Source organism: Nomia melanderi, chromosome 6 (genome assembly GCF_051020985.1).
Source record: "Nomia melanderi isolate GNS246 chromosome 6, iyNomMela1, whole genome shotgun sequence".
NCBI lineage: Eukaryota > Metazoa > Arthropoda > Insecta > Hymenoptera > Halictidae > Nomia > Nomia melanderi.
Window position 1 is genome coordinate 9,761,247 of NC_135004.1, and position 16,341 is coordinate 9,777,587.

The 16,341-nt window shown below is 37.3% G+C and overlaps 1 protein-coding gene across 5 annotated transcripts in view; it reads right to left on the bottom strand.

Moving 5' to 3' along the window:
• Positions 1–16,341, bottom strand: part of LOC116433372 (semaphorin-1A) — a 635,674-nt gene that overhangs the window by 474,830 nt on the left and 144,503 nt on the right. The window lies entirely within an intron of this gene.

Consider the following 16,341-nt stretch of genomic DNA (forward strand, 5'->3'; position numbering starts at 1 on the left):
GACGTATAAACAGGACAATTTTAAGAAGCTCAGCACTTATTTCTAAGTAAACTGCAATCGACTGTAGTGTGGAAATTTCCACTGAAACTATAAAAACAGTAATACAAGGAGCGAACCACTTGAAGTGGAAGAAATATGCTTAAAGCTGTCGCTGACGGATAAACATAAAGCTGCTCGGTTAGTGGTCCTGGCCACTATAGTGACGCTATCGCGATGATATGGCCAAGAATCGGATACAGTGGAAAAAATGAAAATAAAATTTATTCAAGACCGCACTAAACTGTGGTGGCTACTTAAATTTAATTAAGGAACAAATACACAGAAACTCATAGTCGTCAAATTAGTGGGAAAAAATATAGCTAGAGGCTCTCTTAAAACAGAAAATATAAAAATTTTAAATTGCTCAGCAATGTGTCCAGAGTTTAATACTTTAATGACCGCTGTCACATACGCGTAAATTTTCTCAGCGGACTTTTATTGGTCGGTGCTACGTAAATGTGATTTCGTTGTTTTCGTTTTACCGCGTTAAATAAAGATACTTATTTCTGACACATTGTAAGTAATTGGAAATATTTGTCAACAACAAAAATGAAGAGATACACAATATATTTTTTATATACAATAATACCATTGCATAAATATCATATAACTCTTCTTATAAATATATAACACAAAGAAAACCCTTTCTTATTAATTTATCGGCCCCTTGTGTAATCACGAATCATTGAATTACGCTTTAAATTATTTCAATCACTTGCTCAATCATTTAATTACGAATTTCATTACAATTCCCAATATCATTTTAGCAAAATTAAAAAAGATGTCCGATAGTCAAAACATAAAATATTCCAAAAAAATGGAAAACTATCTATCATATCGAATGAAAATGTTTTACAACGTAACTAACTTTCTAATAGAATAACGCAAGGATTGCAACGCCAAATAGTCACTAATCCCTACTTCTCTTTGCTAGGAAAGAACAACTACGGAAAAACGTTGAAGATTTTCGCGGCGCTTAACGTGTTTACCTCTAATTACCCAAACAACAAAATTATCCGTTTCCAGCGTTGCATTCCAAACACGAAAGTCCGATGCCAGTGTAACGACATTCATCCTCAAAGGGTTAAACCGGTCCACCGTACAGTACTCTCACGTGTTCGGCCGGCCGTCGGGGCGCACGTAGGCTCACGTAAGACGCGGAGGAAATATCAGCGGCGCGGCGCGGCGCGCAAATGTCAAATTATTTGTTTGATAGAAGGGGGACCGTGTAACGGGTCTAGCCATCGAAGCCAACGACAGAGGGTACGCTCATGCATGCACGGGCACGGGTATATATACCCGCGAGGCATTCATACGTCGCTGGTCCAACAAAGTCCGATAGGAGGCAGTCACGGGTAACGGAGGCAAAGGCAGCCCAGCCCCGGCGCGCACCGGGATGAAAGTGGCCCAGGCCGAAATTGGCGGTTCGACTGGGCCGATCTTGCCAAAGCTCCGTTTAATAATCTCGATAGGTTAAGTTGGGACGAGGGGACACAGAGACGAGCACTCGGCCGCTTTAACCCTCGGCAGCAAAGGTGCCGGCTGCCGGTCGCGATCAATAACACAGAGTCTACTGTTGCACGATCGATTCCTGGATCCTTAAGGCTGTCGACCACTTAGCAGCAAAGCGTCAGACTGAGGCACAATGTCCACTGCTCGTCGCGTACGCGTATCGTGCGCGGCAAAAGGACGGCCGCAGTACGCTTCGGTACTGGAACCAATGTAAGCTAATGGACCTTCATCTACGTAGCGTTAACGTCGCTTCAAACGTGTGGCACGATGCTCGTGGGCCAAGGTCCACTGGTTTACATGGGTTACAGTGTCGCGACGTTGGGGAAGATTAGATAATGTGATTGTACACTGTTGGTTTCTACGATGTAACTTTCTTTAGTCATTTCCGTGTATTATGGAATTAATAGAACAATCGGGAAAGATGAGACAATAGTCGATACGTTGATGGTTAAAACGTAGGTGTTGGTTTTATTTGTGAATAAATTAGTTCTATTTATAAAGCCTTAGCGTATAACAACGCGTGTTTAAGGTGCAGATGCTCAGGAATGAAGGATGATTATTCATTTGCTCGTTGACTTCATAGTCAAGGAGATCTGTTTCCATTTTCATTGGTTTATTATGATTTATTTTATCCCGGAGATGAATATTCATATTTTAGATTAGAGATTAGCATAGAAATAACGATATTCATTATGGTATGACCTAATGATAATAAACTCGTTGTCGTTGGTCTTGCGCCATTCATGCGCGGTGTCGCGAAGTGGGCCACCGCCTTTGCCATTCAACCCGTCCATTTTCCTATCGGCTGTGTCTAAACAAGAGACACAGTTTCAGCGACGCGAAAGCGAGTCGAATTTGGAAATGACGACGTTTCTACTCCGCTAAGTCTGGCCTGCCAGTGTCTCACGCGTTCTCCATCCGTTTGCCTATTACCGTTTGCCTGTTTGCCGTTCGCCTTGGTACCCGGGTCTTGATAATACATTAGGAATCGGTGTTGTCGAGCGCGAGCGCATGTAACAGCAATACGTTATTTTGTAATTATTGTCTTTTCCTTTCCCAGGCAGTGAGCTTGAGTAACTGGAGCGATTAGAAGTGTATAGGTCCTAGTACACGGGCGTGTGAGAGGCAGGGAAAGTAAGGTCTAGTGATAGTGGTTTCTAAACTCTTTGTTGGTGTGCGGGGCGTTCTGTGGTAACGCGATTAGCTCTGTGAAATAAGAAGTAGGGAAAATTGATAGATTTGTCCGACTTAAGTGGCTTAAGTATACCATTTTTTTCTTGATGGCAGGGGAAATGTCGAAAGAAGGTATGATTTAGTTCGACAGAAAAAAACTGAAAATTGGAACCTGCTAACGTGCTCTAAATTGAATCGCGTAATCATACATTCGCTAACCAGCTGTCACCGTTTATTAAAGCAAGAAAAATCCGTGTTGTACTCAACTAATAAAACGCAATAACAACTACGACCAACTTAGAAGGAGTAACTCAGCCTAACAAAATTATAAATTAAATTACGAAATACTTATATTAATTATTAAACAAAAATTATTAAGATTATTATCAATTATAACTAAAATGGTTTACTTATAACTATAAAAGAATAATATATTACACTAGCCACAAACTTTGTATACCAAATGATACATATCAGATGAATACAAAGCAATTGTTCATATATATAGGGTGCTTCTAAATTATTGCGTCCAAACGATAGGGTGCAAACAGCTCACTAAACTGAGTAAAATGAACCGAGTACGCATAGGTCCAAAATAAAAATAGTCAAAAAATAAATAGGCAATAGTTTCATGTATGGGGACCGAATCAAAATAACCGAATCATCTCGAAACGTATCATTGATGTAAATGTGTCAAACAAAAGTTACAGGGCAGGAAATACATATAAATTCGATTTCTCCGAAAGCTAAAGACAAGATAAAAATTGTTACCCCATATTCTTTTCTCATATCTTTCATAAGGTATCGTCTCAAACACGTTTGACGTCAATCGGCCGCACCCCGTATACCTCGATAATCTAAAAGCAAAAACCATCGGTGCACCCGGTGCGTATCTCGGAGAGCGCCCGGTAAATGCGTATCAGTGGATGCCGCGCGATTACGCACATTCGCGATCGGAGATTGGCACCAGACAGAGAGAAAGAGAAAGAGAGAGAGTGAGCGTCGAGCGGCGAACGAAGATCCGGTGAAAGAGGAATCGCGATAGAAAAGGGGAAGCAGTGAGAGAGACGACGATAAAGGAAGAAAAGGACAGAGGCGCGTGTAGTGCGTTAGTGATTACAGCCGAGCGTGCTGCGCATTCTTGTTCTCTCCTTTCTCCTCGGACTCCTCTAATGCCCTGGCCCATTACTCTTACGTTCCGGCCGTGTGTGCCGTAGCATATCCACGAGCAACCGTGTGGAATACCAGAGAAAATGAGAAGGAGGCGAAGGGCGAGGGGAGCAGTGAAATAGTAGCCGTGAAATGGTAGCCGTGAGGTGTTCGCGACTAAAGCCCGCGGGGGAAGGACCGGGAACGGCGAAAAACCGGACAGGAAATCGCGCAAGCGTCGATGACGGAATGAGATTGTGAACGATCATCCCTGGAATGGGGTTGTTGACGATAAGATCCTATTTTATTAACACGTTGACTGCTACGAAAAACATCAGCGTTTTACGTATCACTTATTCCTTTGTAGCAACGATAAAAGGGAACAATTATTAATTATTTGCTACCACTATTCTTAGGTTACACTGTTATCTAGTTACTTGCGCTATCGAACATTTTTATTCGACGTCAGTTGTCTTATGAATTATAATTATTTTCAAGTCGACTGTTGACGCGTCGAATGCTACACGATTTCACGTAGCAGTATACATAAAATGAAAAAAATGTCATCGCATTAGGTAGCATAATTAGATATGTGAAATACTGGAATGATATAGCTCTATTTCGTAATTTATATACGTTTTCTTGTTAGTTGGTTTCAAAGAATGTCGTATTTCGTTGGAGAATGTTGAATATTTCTAGTGAAAAAGTTTTGAGTGCAAAGGGTTAACAGTGGGACTACTGAATTAGTTAAATGATATATTTCGGATTTTTTATTTCACAACTATTAAATTTGAAAATAAATGCCTCTATGGGAAATTATTTAAATAGTTGATTAGGTAATACGCCAACTAAAATACAAGTCAATTGAAATCTTAATAAATCCACTCTTATAGCTTCTACAAAAAATTAAAACAGGTCAATTTAACTACTTTGTGGTTCGGGTGTTAATACCATTAATATGCAATTAGGAAAATTAAGAAAACTGATAATTCCGATAAAGTGATTGTTTAATCATTTCAGAATACGTTTACGTAACAAAGGTATCATTTGAATGGAAGTAAATTTACTCGGGAAACTGCATTTCGACGATTAATGTTCTTTCTTGCTATGTTCGCGACTGCACGAACCGAAGTTTTTACGCGTAATATTTTCTGGAACGTCCAACACTTTCATTTCATTCAATTGTACGATCGGACCCGGATAAGGTCTTCTTCGGTAAGTTTTTCGTAACTCGAACGACTTGGTCGCCATGTACTTCTGAATGACGTTTATCCTCGGACATCTTGTAAGAAAGCTGATTTCTACGCTTCGTTTACTTCACATTTGTCGCGAGGCAATTTTTAAAACTTACCGAGCAGATAATTTAAGAATGGTGAAGCTGACACGCACAAATCGTACAAAAAAGTACACAATGGTAACCCAATTCTGTCATCTCCAATTATCTATAAATCATCTGACATACGAAGCAATGTTTCAAAAACATTGCATGGTACTCAAATAAGTAATAACTACGTAGATCGTATTACTTTGTTCTTTTATCAAGATTCCAAGTGTTCTTAAATTTTTCGTAGGTAATGTGCAACATGCGAGCCTGTCATTAAAAAGTATGATTTGAATATCCAGGAAAGAAACTATTGGGGTGAGCCTAAATGTTAGTAATTACTAAGATACTATCAATCATTGACCGATTATATATTTCCATTAATTCCATCAGACATAAAAGTATTATTACTTCCGCGAAAACATGTATTACTGTATCAACTAACATTTTGTACAAACTTTTTTTATTCTGTCCACAATATTTTATCAAGTTCAAATAAAAGTTCAGATAAAATTCAGAATAAAGTTTTGTTCAAGTACGATGTAATAATATTGAAAACGTATTTGAATATGTTAAAAAACTATATGTGTCTTCATCGCTCTATTTTTACACCGTATAATCCCAAGACATTTTCTTAGTACGCTCCAAACATACAAGAAGTTTACATATCATGCACGTGTATGTTTTTCCTTTTTTGCGTCTGAGGCTGTTCTACGAGTCCTTCTTTTAACAAGTTTATCGTCTAGTTTAGCGGTCGAAAGTTCGTGGGTTAGTACAGGTCAAGCTGGCAAATATGCGAGATAACGCTGGCCTGGTCTGCACGAAAGCTTGAGTATAGGAATAAAAAGAGACAGAAGGAAAGGTGAAAGAGCGAAGAGCAAAATTTGGAAAGTAAAGCTGTCAAAATTTTCAGAATGTCGACAGTATGACGTAATTTCCGCAATGTAAGAATAGATCTGACGTCTCATGAGAAATATTTAAGAAAAGATAAAATAGGTAGATGAGAAATATTTAAGAAAAGATAAAATAGGTAGATGAGAAATATTTAAGAAAAGATAAAATAGGTAGATGACAAATATTTAAGAAAAGATAAAATAGGTAGATGACAAATATTTAAGAAATAAAAATAGGTAGGTAGCTGTGCACAATACAATCGTATTACCTTTTGTGTTACTGTTCTAATAATTAGGAGGAAGGTATATACACAACTATTTAACTGCATATTATTTGACGTGTTAAAATAAGTGACTTAGCAGCTCGTATCACATTTTTGTAACTATACTAATGTTCATTATCTGGAATAAAGTTTGCTTAATTTGTTTTAGCCTTTTCAATGATATGTATTAGTCAACCATAAAAGTCTAGCTATAAAAATTGCGAGAATAAATCTTTATTTAGCATAAATATCTATAAACTACAAAATATTGCATTGAACATGTTCACTGTAACATTTATATCTTGCTAGAAGATGAACCTACTAAGAAACCAACTGCAACTACCAGCTAATCCCACAAAATGTTCATTCACAACGTTTGGTAACCGAAAAGAAACAGTTACTAAGTAACAGGTACAAGGTGGCAGAGTCAGATGACTCACCCTGTATACAACAGTGTTACTGCAGATCAGTAACAAACATGAACGACGGAATGTAACGGGTGGAGCCGCATAGCGGTTTCAGTTCCGTTGGATTGAGACAAGCTGGTGAGTGGCTCGAATCGCGTGAGTGCGGGCATCGTACAGGGTGTCCTATTTTCATCTATAAATCCAAGCATTTCCTAAACTATTCACTATTGAAAAACTGTAGAAACTGAAGTATTCAACGCTTGAGTCTTTACGCTTGAAGACTTGAGCCATCGGATGTTACATTAACACTATACGGCGTTAATACAGCAACAGACGATTTGAATCTTTAAACATAAAGACTTGAGCGTTGAAGGCCTTTAAGGCTTAGATCAAGCTTCCAAAACCTCAAGATCGAACACTGCAATTCCAAAGACTCTGCCTTTAAGCTTGAGCCTTGAACATTTAAAAATTTAAGCTTCATAGAACTCTAAGTTCCCAAAAATCATCCTTGAGTCTTGAACCTTTAAAAATTAAAGCTTCATAGAACTCTAATTGAGGACTCAGACTTTAAAGTTGAGCTATTTAATCTTTGAAAACTCAAGCTTCATAGAACTCTAAGTTCCCAAGAATCGTCCTTGAAGCTTGAGCCTTGAACCTTTAAAGACTCAAGCTTCACAAAATCCAAACCCTTCAGTACTCAGTTTTTGAAGTTGAGTCTTAAAGCTCCAAAGACTCGAGCTTCGCAGACCTCTAAGTCTTCACGACTTCACAGATAAACTTTGAAATTTCGAAGGCTAGAGTGTTTTACAACCACTAACCTGAAACGACACACTCTGCAGACGAAAATGGGACACCCTGTGTACGGCCGTGTGTCGGAGAGCGCAGTGGGCGCGCTGACTCGGACTAATAGGCTAACAGGCTAATGTCGACTCGTTTTGCCCTCTGATCCCCGGGCTCGGGGCCTCTCGCAATTATCGGAGTCAACTGGTACGAGTTGACCCACCCGTTGCTTTTTACGAGCCCTCCCATTCATGAAACCGTGTCTGCTGGAATGCCGCACGTACGCCGCGCATACCGGAGACTTCTGGACATATTCATTCCCGGTGCACGGGCCGACGCTTCTCCTCTGTCACTGCGCAGCGCCGTTTATCCGCAGCTGGTTGCGTTTGAATTTCCTGCGGAACGGGCCGGCTACCGCTTGAATCTTCTCGGGAACGGCTGGCATTCGACTTTACTACGATGACTCCTTGCCCGTGCGACGAGTTACGGGCCAAAGGAAATCATTGAAGTATCGTTTCCCCTTCCGTACGCAATTCCAGCCGAGTGAACCGAGACTCTCGAGCAGCATTACGGCAATGAATGGTCAGAAAAGTTGTCGGATCGGTTTCAACCCGTTGTCCTATGGCTTTTTTCAGTAATTGCTTTCAGTAGAACTAATTTTACCGTCAATGATTTACCGGAGAAGGAGAATTCTATGTTTGAGCTATATATATATATATATACAGTGAGTCACAGCCAAAATCGTATATCACATATACGAATACGTTTCATCTCGTGAAAAAGTTCAGGAAAGATATGGGGGAAAAAATATCATGAATCTATATTGTAAATGTATCTATATTTATTATATAGTAGTATCAAAAGGAACAAAGTTGTCTAAATATTAAAAAAAACAAAGTTACTATGATTCAGTCTGGAAAACGTCTCACAGCTAAAATCGTACATCTGTAGAAAAGTGACCAACAATTTGTTTAAATTAAAAATTAATATATATATATATATATATATATATATATCGACAGTTATACAGACATTTGCTAGCATCTGACATTATATTATAAGACAACGGGTTAATTATCGTGACTGGCGGATAGAATAACAGGTCCTTACGTGTGCTCGTTTCTAATTCATGGGAACACGAACTTTTTGATTTTATTAAGTACAAGACTGTTACAATGTAGGGGATTCCTTGTTTTTCTCGGGAAAAGTTTGACATGAGTTAGGAGGTGTATTATAGGTTAAACTGCGACTGTAGCGGAATGTTTGTAACATAGTTTGGAAAAACTGGTTGCGAATGAAGAGTATTTGCGAGTGAGCAGACAGTTTCAAGAGCCCAAGTATATACACGCAAAATCCTGAGTGAAGAGATGAATATTTTAAGAACGCCAACCAAGAGACAGTTTGTAGCAGCAAATCAGCGAGGTAATGCCGGAGAATTTGCGAGCAGATTTTGATGAGATCGTTACACGTTACTTAGCATGTAAATATATTATTTTTCGGATAAACCGTTCTTGAGAAACCTTTTACATATACAACGTCATTGCTTGATTTTATTGTGCGCGTAATGAGAGATTTTTTAAACTAAATCGCACAATTAACTAGTTGACGTCATTAACATAATAACACGCATTATTACTTGTCGCTGTTTCACCGAGATGATAAATAATAGCATAAAGTACACAGTAATCGTACTTCAAATATCAAAGACTACCACCTTTCCGGTCACCACTGGCAACCACGTACACCCTGTTAACGTACGCCCCATTACCTTTGTCTTAAACCGCTCCTTTGGAAAGGTACCTGCTCCGTAACACGTATCGACAAATGCAAATATGTTGTCTTAGCAAGGGACCTAGTTGTACCGTACCGCAACGCGTTGCAGTTAAGTAAACTATTGGACTTGCTGTTCGACTTACTCGCTCGGTACCATTCGATTTACATTAAACTGCCGTAAATATGGCGGCTATTCGATAGCCGAACTCCAGTTACATCTGTCGCTGCAGCGAAACTTTCTTCGACTGGAGTTGCATCCCCATCCGAATACCGGCTTATCCCGTGCATCACAAGGGGGGGAAAAACAAGAATTCCTGCACTCGTACAAAATGGTCCTCAGAGGGTTGCAGCGGCGAGAGGGTGGGACAGAGTGGGAGACGTCTAATGTCGCACGGTTTCATCGATACTTCGGTCTCGCTGTTAAAACTTTAATTAGGAAATTTGCATCAACTCTTTCGTTTGCAAATTTTCGAATCAGATTGCCGCGAGGATCGCGTGCTCTTCGTACGCCCGGCGCAACGCCCCGAAGGGGAAAAAAAAATTGAATATTCAAATGAGGATAAAACAGAGGACGCGATTACATATTTTCTCAGCGCGGCGGACTCGCGTTCTGTTTTCGACGTGTATTTTTGTCTGCGACATTCCGCCGTACTGGCGTTTCTACATTTTTTTCAAATACAGAAAATGTTATAATGGCTGCTGGTAGAGCTGTTGTTGACTTTTAAATTTAATTGTACGGTGTTTACGTATCTCTGTAACGAATTTGAATATATACAGGGAAGGTAAGTTTCTTTCGTAAGAGTGTAGATAAGAATTTAGACGCTGCTGGAATCGAGGCACTTGGTATTGTACTCGAGAATTAATATTATTGTAATTATAATTTATATTATTCTCGTATAGTAAGTAAAGAGACAGTTTTCAGTCCATTCAACCATAGAGGAATACATTAAAATGGATATGTGGGTGAAGCCTCCAAGGCGAGCATCTCGAAGGTTTCTTAAGCGCAAACCAGGCAGACATCACGATGCATTATTGTAGCTCTTTCGAGACTTTAAAAGATCAATATTGAAAATAATAAATGTTTAGAACAGCATTTTATCGAGACACTGATACGACACCACTTCCCTCCCTCCTTGATCTCAGAAGAATTATCTTATAGTTAATCATATTTTAGTACAAATAAATTACATAATCACGATAAAAATCAATTTATCATAAAAGTTAAACGTTTACATGGTTATAATAACACTTATCTTTCAATTGAACCATATTAATTTGAGTCCAAAATTGAAGGTCAAAATTTAAAATGATTGTAGTAAAATCATAAAAACACATAGCTATAAATATACGACTATAATTCCATTATATAGTAAAGAAATAAAAAATGGAGCCTTAGGGTATTTAAAATAAAAAATTGTTGAACTATCATAATTTAAAATACGACATATCTATGGGTGAAATGTTAAGTAATATTTTTCAAATTTTATTAAGAAATAAACTCCTATGTAAAGAATATAATTCGGTAATTCCCAAGAAGGTAACATTGTGAATTAAAATTGATTACATTTATCCTAAAACATTCGTCTGAATATTACAAAGAAAAGGGTTAACTGTTAATCGCATCCCCCAACGGAACGTCTTTAAAACAAATAACGCAAATCGTATGCGGATTACAGAAATTGTACAAATAAAGTTAGATTGTTTTGCAAAAACAATTTAAGTTTCCGAGCATTCCGTGACATTACCGGGGGAATGAAAATAATTTCCCGCCTTTTTTCCCCGCCAAATCCCCTTTTGAAGAAAGTTCGCGAACTTATAACCATTTCCTCTGAAGAAGATAGAACCACTTAGCTTCTTACGTAAATTGATACTTTCCTCTTCTAGCTTCAGCAATTACGATGCTGCGACGTTCGCTTCTTTTTATCTAATTTGGTATTGAAATATTAACGTTCACATCATTAAACCTGATACCATATTACTCGAACAGAGCGCGGACTCTGTATGCAGTTTATACGGCCAAAAAATCTTATAAACATTCCTTTAATTAGGCCAAGCTAATGACAGGAAGCATAGCATGCTAAAAATTTCTTGCTCGGGGCGAGGTTATAATCATGATGGGAGCGGAAACGAGGTGATTCCTTATGCAAAAACAAATAAACGCTGTTCTACATAGTCTTTTACTTCGAGAATTAGCTTATGAGAAAACTGATTCTGAAAGTGTGTCACGTACAGGTGCTATTGCGCAGAACTCGGCTGATTCATACATTTTTTTACTTTTCATGATATATTACTATCGGTTACTCTAATTGATAAATTTTAAAAATCATTTCTTTTAACAAAACAAACTTTGAACGAATAAAACGATATTCTGAAATTTTCGTGAATTTTTGTACGAGGAATCTATTCCGTTGTGGAATTGTTTTTGCAAACGTTACAGTGCGAATGTTAGTAAGAACATTGAATTAATGTGTCTCTGGAAAATGCAAATGTTATTTTTAAAAATTATTTCTACCATACGAAATTTGTATGAAATTTCAAATGCAAACGATTCTAGTTTGAAGCTTAAAATATGCAGACTGCAGATTTCGAAGACTTCGAAGTAATCGCGTTACTAAACACTCCAGAATCATTAGAGCCATTTTATTCGAACGAAACAATACCAGCGGAAACGCTAAATTCATTTGCTGACTACGGGAAGTTCTATATAGGGTGAGTCATGCAATTGGGCTAGACTATATCTCGAGTTTAATTAGAGACAGTAAAAACTTGTAGAGTAGGAAGTTGAATGCTACAAAAGGATCTATTTTCTTAAGTGCAACGATGCACTTAAAAAGTGCAAATACACTGTACTATTTAAGAGAAACAGTAAAAAAAATAGATGACATCACGTGAAAGTAAAACTTTTTATATCAAGTCTCTGCTCTACAATTTTCTTTATCTCTAACTAAGGTGGAGGTGCACCCTACATTCCATTCCGTAACTCGTCTTGTATAATGAGATTAATTACAATGTATCTATGTACCAAAGTATGGAATAGATAGGGCTTAAATACACGCGGTGATGGTATATGATATGTATGTTCTTCGAGATTAGTTGATACGTAAATATTTTCACAACAGCCCGGTGAATTTACTTACACCGTATATGTATGTAGGCGCCTACATAGAAGGCTGACATTGTCACTTTCCTCAGTCCATACACACGACCGCAACCAAATTGTTAATCAGCTGTCACATAAATGTCATATAACATACCGCAAATATTCGGATACCTATGGCTACTGGATACGGTAAAACGTTTGTAGGATCAATTGTACTATTCATAGTCTCGGAATTCATACGTTACATATAACATATGTGCGAAGAATTAAAAATTTGAGGATTTCTTTATTTACACTTTTTAAGAAATATTTTTTTTATGATAAACCACGAATTTGTATGTGTTTGTATCATACAAACATTGTTCAAAAAGACAGTAAAATAAATTTTTCAAGGATCTTCTGTGTTTTTACGTTTTTATTATATTATGAGAAACTACTAAAATTGTGTACCCATGAAATCAAATTTCCAACTTTTCCATGGATATTTTGGCGGGCATTTCAACCGGAAATTTGGGGTTCTACATAAAAAAATGGAGTCGTAAATGCAGAATAAAATTTGTTTATTTAGAGCTGTGCCTTTAAAAAAGTGAAATGTGGAGTATTTGCCGAGCGCACGTGTACTTGGTGAACTCTTGACCAAATTCAGGTGGCGCAATCGACAGGGGATCGTCCTACATACGAGAATAAAAAATGTAGACTAACATTTTTTTTTATTTGAAACCTCACTTCGGACAAAATCGCGTTTGGCCACGTGTTGTCGACAGTTAACTAAATGCAGGTGAGCTCGACAAATTTTCGAACTGTATTTTCTCGGAACTGGTCTCCCAATCGGACAAATTTTATCCTACGTTTCGGTTATTTCACCGTATCGAATAACTTCCTGTCGCTAACATCAACCATATTCAGTCAAATCATTCATACGCGTGTAAATATGCAATCCGCAAATTTGTAACCTCGATTTTTCCAATGGGAAGACTTCAAATGGAATGATTTTGTTTTTCGTTTTCAATTAATTCTTCTTTCATGCAGTATCGTGTTGTACACAGTATCGTGTAAACTCCACATGTTAAAACAAAATTGTTATTTTAAACATATTCAAATGAAAATTCTCGTTTCCAGCGAATTACAATGAAAATATGCAACTTTGTCGATCGACAAAATTGAAATAGAAATTTTGTGCACAATATAATGCATACAATGATACGGGAATTTAACACGGGAAATCGTCGAAAAGTTTACCTACGTTTCAAACATTATAAGAGAATTTAGTCTGTTAATAAAAGTTGCAGCGGTTCTTGCAGTTTCTGGAAATAGTTCACCGTCTGAATAAATGTGTTCGATAATAAAACTCGTTCCACTTGCTATGACCCGGATAATACGAAATTACTCATTTCTCAAATTTAATACGTAAGTAGTTAAATCCTCCCAGCGCACGCGCATTAAACCCGAAAGTTTCATAAAGATATCCAGAGTTCACGAAATTCAAACACGAAGTTCAATATTTTCATCATAACTCGCTACACTTTAATAGAATTCATCTTCCATCTTCACCCACATAAAATTCATAAAAAAGGAGGTACGCTTCTATTTAATTATATTTCTCGCGAATTAAATTTCAAACACGTGAACTTGTTTAAACATTCACTGTTTAATCGTCCGCTTTCACATTTTCTTATTCGTTCAACCTCTTGCCGAATATGCTTTATTATTAAGAATTTGACGGAACACAAAGAAATTTTCTATTTATTGCAAACGCATACTTACATTGAAGGTAAAATATAAATAATAGGAAAGCAGTTTCTAGCTTCGACTTGCATGCGACGAATGAGATTGATTAACACGTTCGCTACCAGCGCTCATTTCGGTGACGGTCTGCTCAATTATAATATTTTCTTCAATCTAATAAATATTTTAAACAAAATATTAGAAAAATGAAACTAAAACGAGTCATGGAGTTCCTAAATATAATGTCGTATTTTATAACTTCTAATAACAATATCTATAGGATTAATTTCATTTTCATTATATAAAATATAGGATTACGGCAGTCACAAATATGTAACGCTGGTAGCGAACATGTTAATTTATTAAATTAATCCGTCAAGTGTGGAATTTAGTTGAAAAAATCTCTTATTGTGCAAGCAATCAAATAAAATAATGAAATGTATACTTGTCAAATGCAGGCCAAATGCACTTATAACATATTCTAACGAAAACTTCAAGCGAAACTAAATAGCCTATCGTTGGAAATGTTAGCACCGTGTACAGTGTTAAGATGACTTGTATACTCGTCGAACGCAGTTAACTGGTTAAAAATCTATACCACAAGCCTGGTCATTGTACAAGAGGTTAACGTATAGCTGAAAACAAAAATGTTTCAAGCAAAACGTGTACCAAATAAAGCACAACAATAAGCTTTCTTCAAACAATGCTACAAACAGGTGAAGCTGAACGTGACAAAGCACGTTTTAAATTCCGCCCGAAATTTTAAACGACTCGTAATGGGTGAACTTTAGGTGTGCAGCGTACGTCGAAAACCGGACCTGCGTGTATGCAACATTAATTAACCGAATGCGAAACGGACGTACGAAACAAAAGTTTCGTTCCGCTACGCTAAGATTAATTCATAATTTTTTATTAGCCGACATCGCCAGCTGTAATATGTTGCCTTCTGAAACTCCGCCGGTTTTTCGGCCGGCGTACGGTATCGAAATCAGTTACGGTAGTAACTTTCCGTCGCGTTCCCTCGTAAACTTCTACCGGGCGACCGTTCTATCATTTATATTTGTCAAGGTAAATTGGTTTAATCGCGAAAAAATTTCACGGATTCCGTGACCGTGGAAGTCGTCCCTCGAGTCGCCGCGTAAAATTCGCGTGTTTGAAATATCACTTTGACTTCCAGCGATCGATCTTTGGGTACGCCTTTCGCGAGTTTCTAGAAAACCGTGCGTGTGGATCGGATGAAAACAGTTGCAACAATTTCGAGGGATTGTTGTTATTATTATGTAAGATGTGGTTTGTTTCGATTCGTGTAACGGGCAAAGATATTTGTTTGAAGATTGATGGTTCTAGTTTTTGTATATATATATAGTGTAAAAATATCTACAAAATGTTTTACCAGGTTTATTATAAATTTATTACTAATTTATTTTCTAAGGTAATTATAATAATATGTTTAATAAATTAACAAAACACCTGATATCGCGACGTAAATTTAAAACAAATAACTTTTTCTGGAAACACCATTGAAAATTTGGTGTGTATCAAACGTCACAGCGAATCCGAAAACTTTTTCATTTGATATTGAAACAGTAAATCTGTATTTGTCATACGTATTTTTCTGAACTTTCTGGGAATCAATATTCTCGATGTACATCAATTTACCTGATAAAATTGTTTCTGCTGGGACAAGCCGGCCCCAGTGTTATATAATATTTTCCAATAATATGGAAAATGAAATCTGTAATTGATCACACGTGTTTCTATGGTTTTTATATATCGATATGTATTATAGAAACAATATATGGAAAAGTTAAAACAGTGGCGTAAAATGTGCATCATTTTTTGAAACATTAGATAATTTTGTTTTATCGGTGACGAGGGAAAAATATTTGACATCCATGATAATTAAGGGGTGACAATATTTCTTGACGGGGAAAAAGATGGGCGTACTTTAAACCACTCCATCTTCTATCTGGTGGCATAAATTTTCTTACGAAACTTGTCCCCAAGGATATCTAAATCACTCGTTCCGGTATCTTCTTCACATTCAGCATTTTCGAGGTAGTCCCTATATCGGCCATGAAAAGGCTTCGTTGAAAGTGGAGCTTCAACGAATAGGTGAACGCCCAGGGAAAGTGAACGAGCACGAATGTGTAAGTTATGTGAATGTAAAATGTAACGATTTCGGTCCACGTTATTATATAAGTAC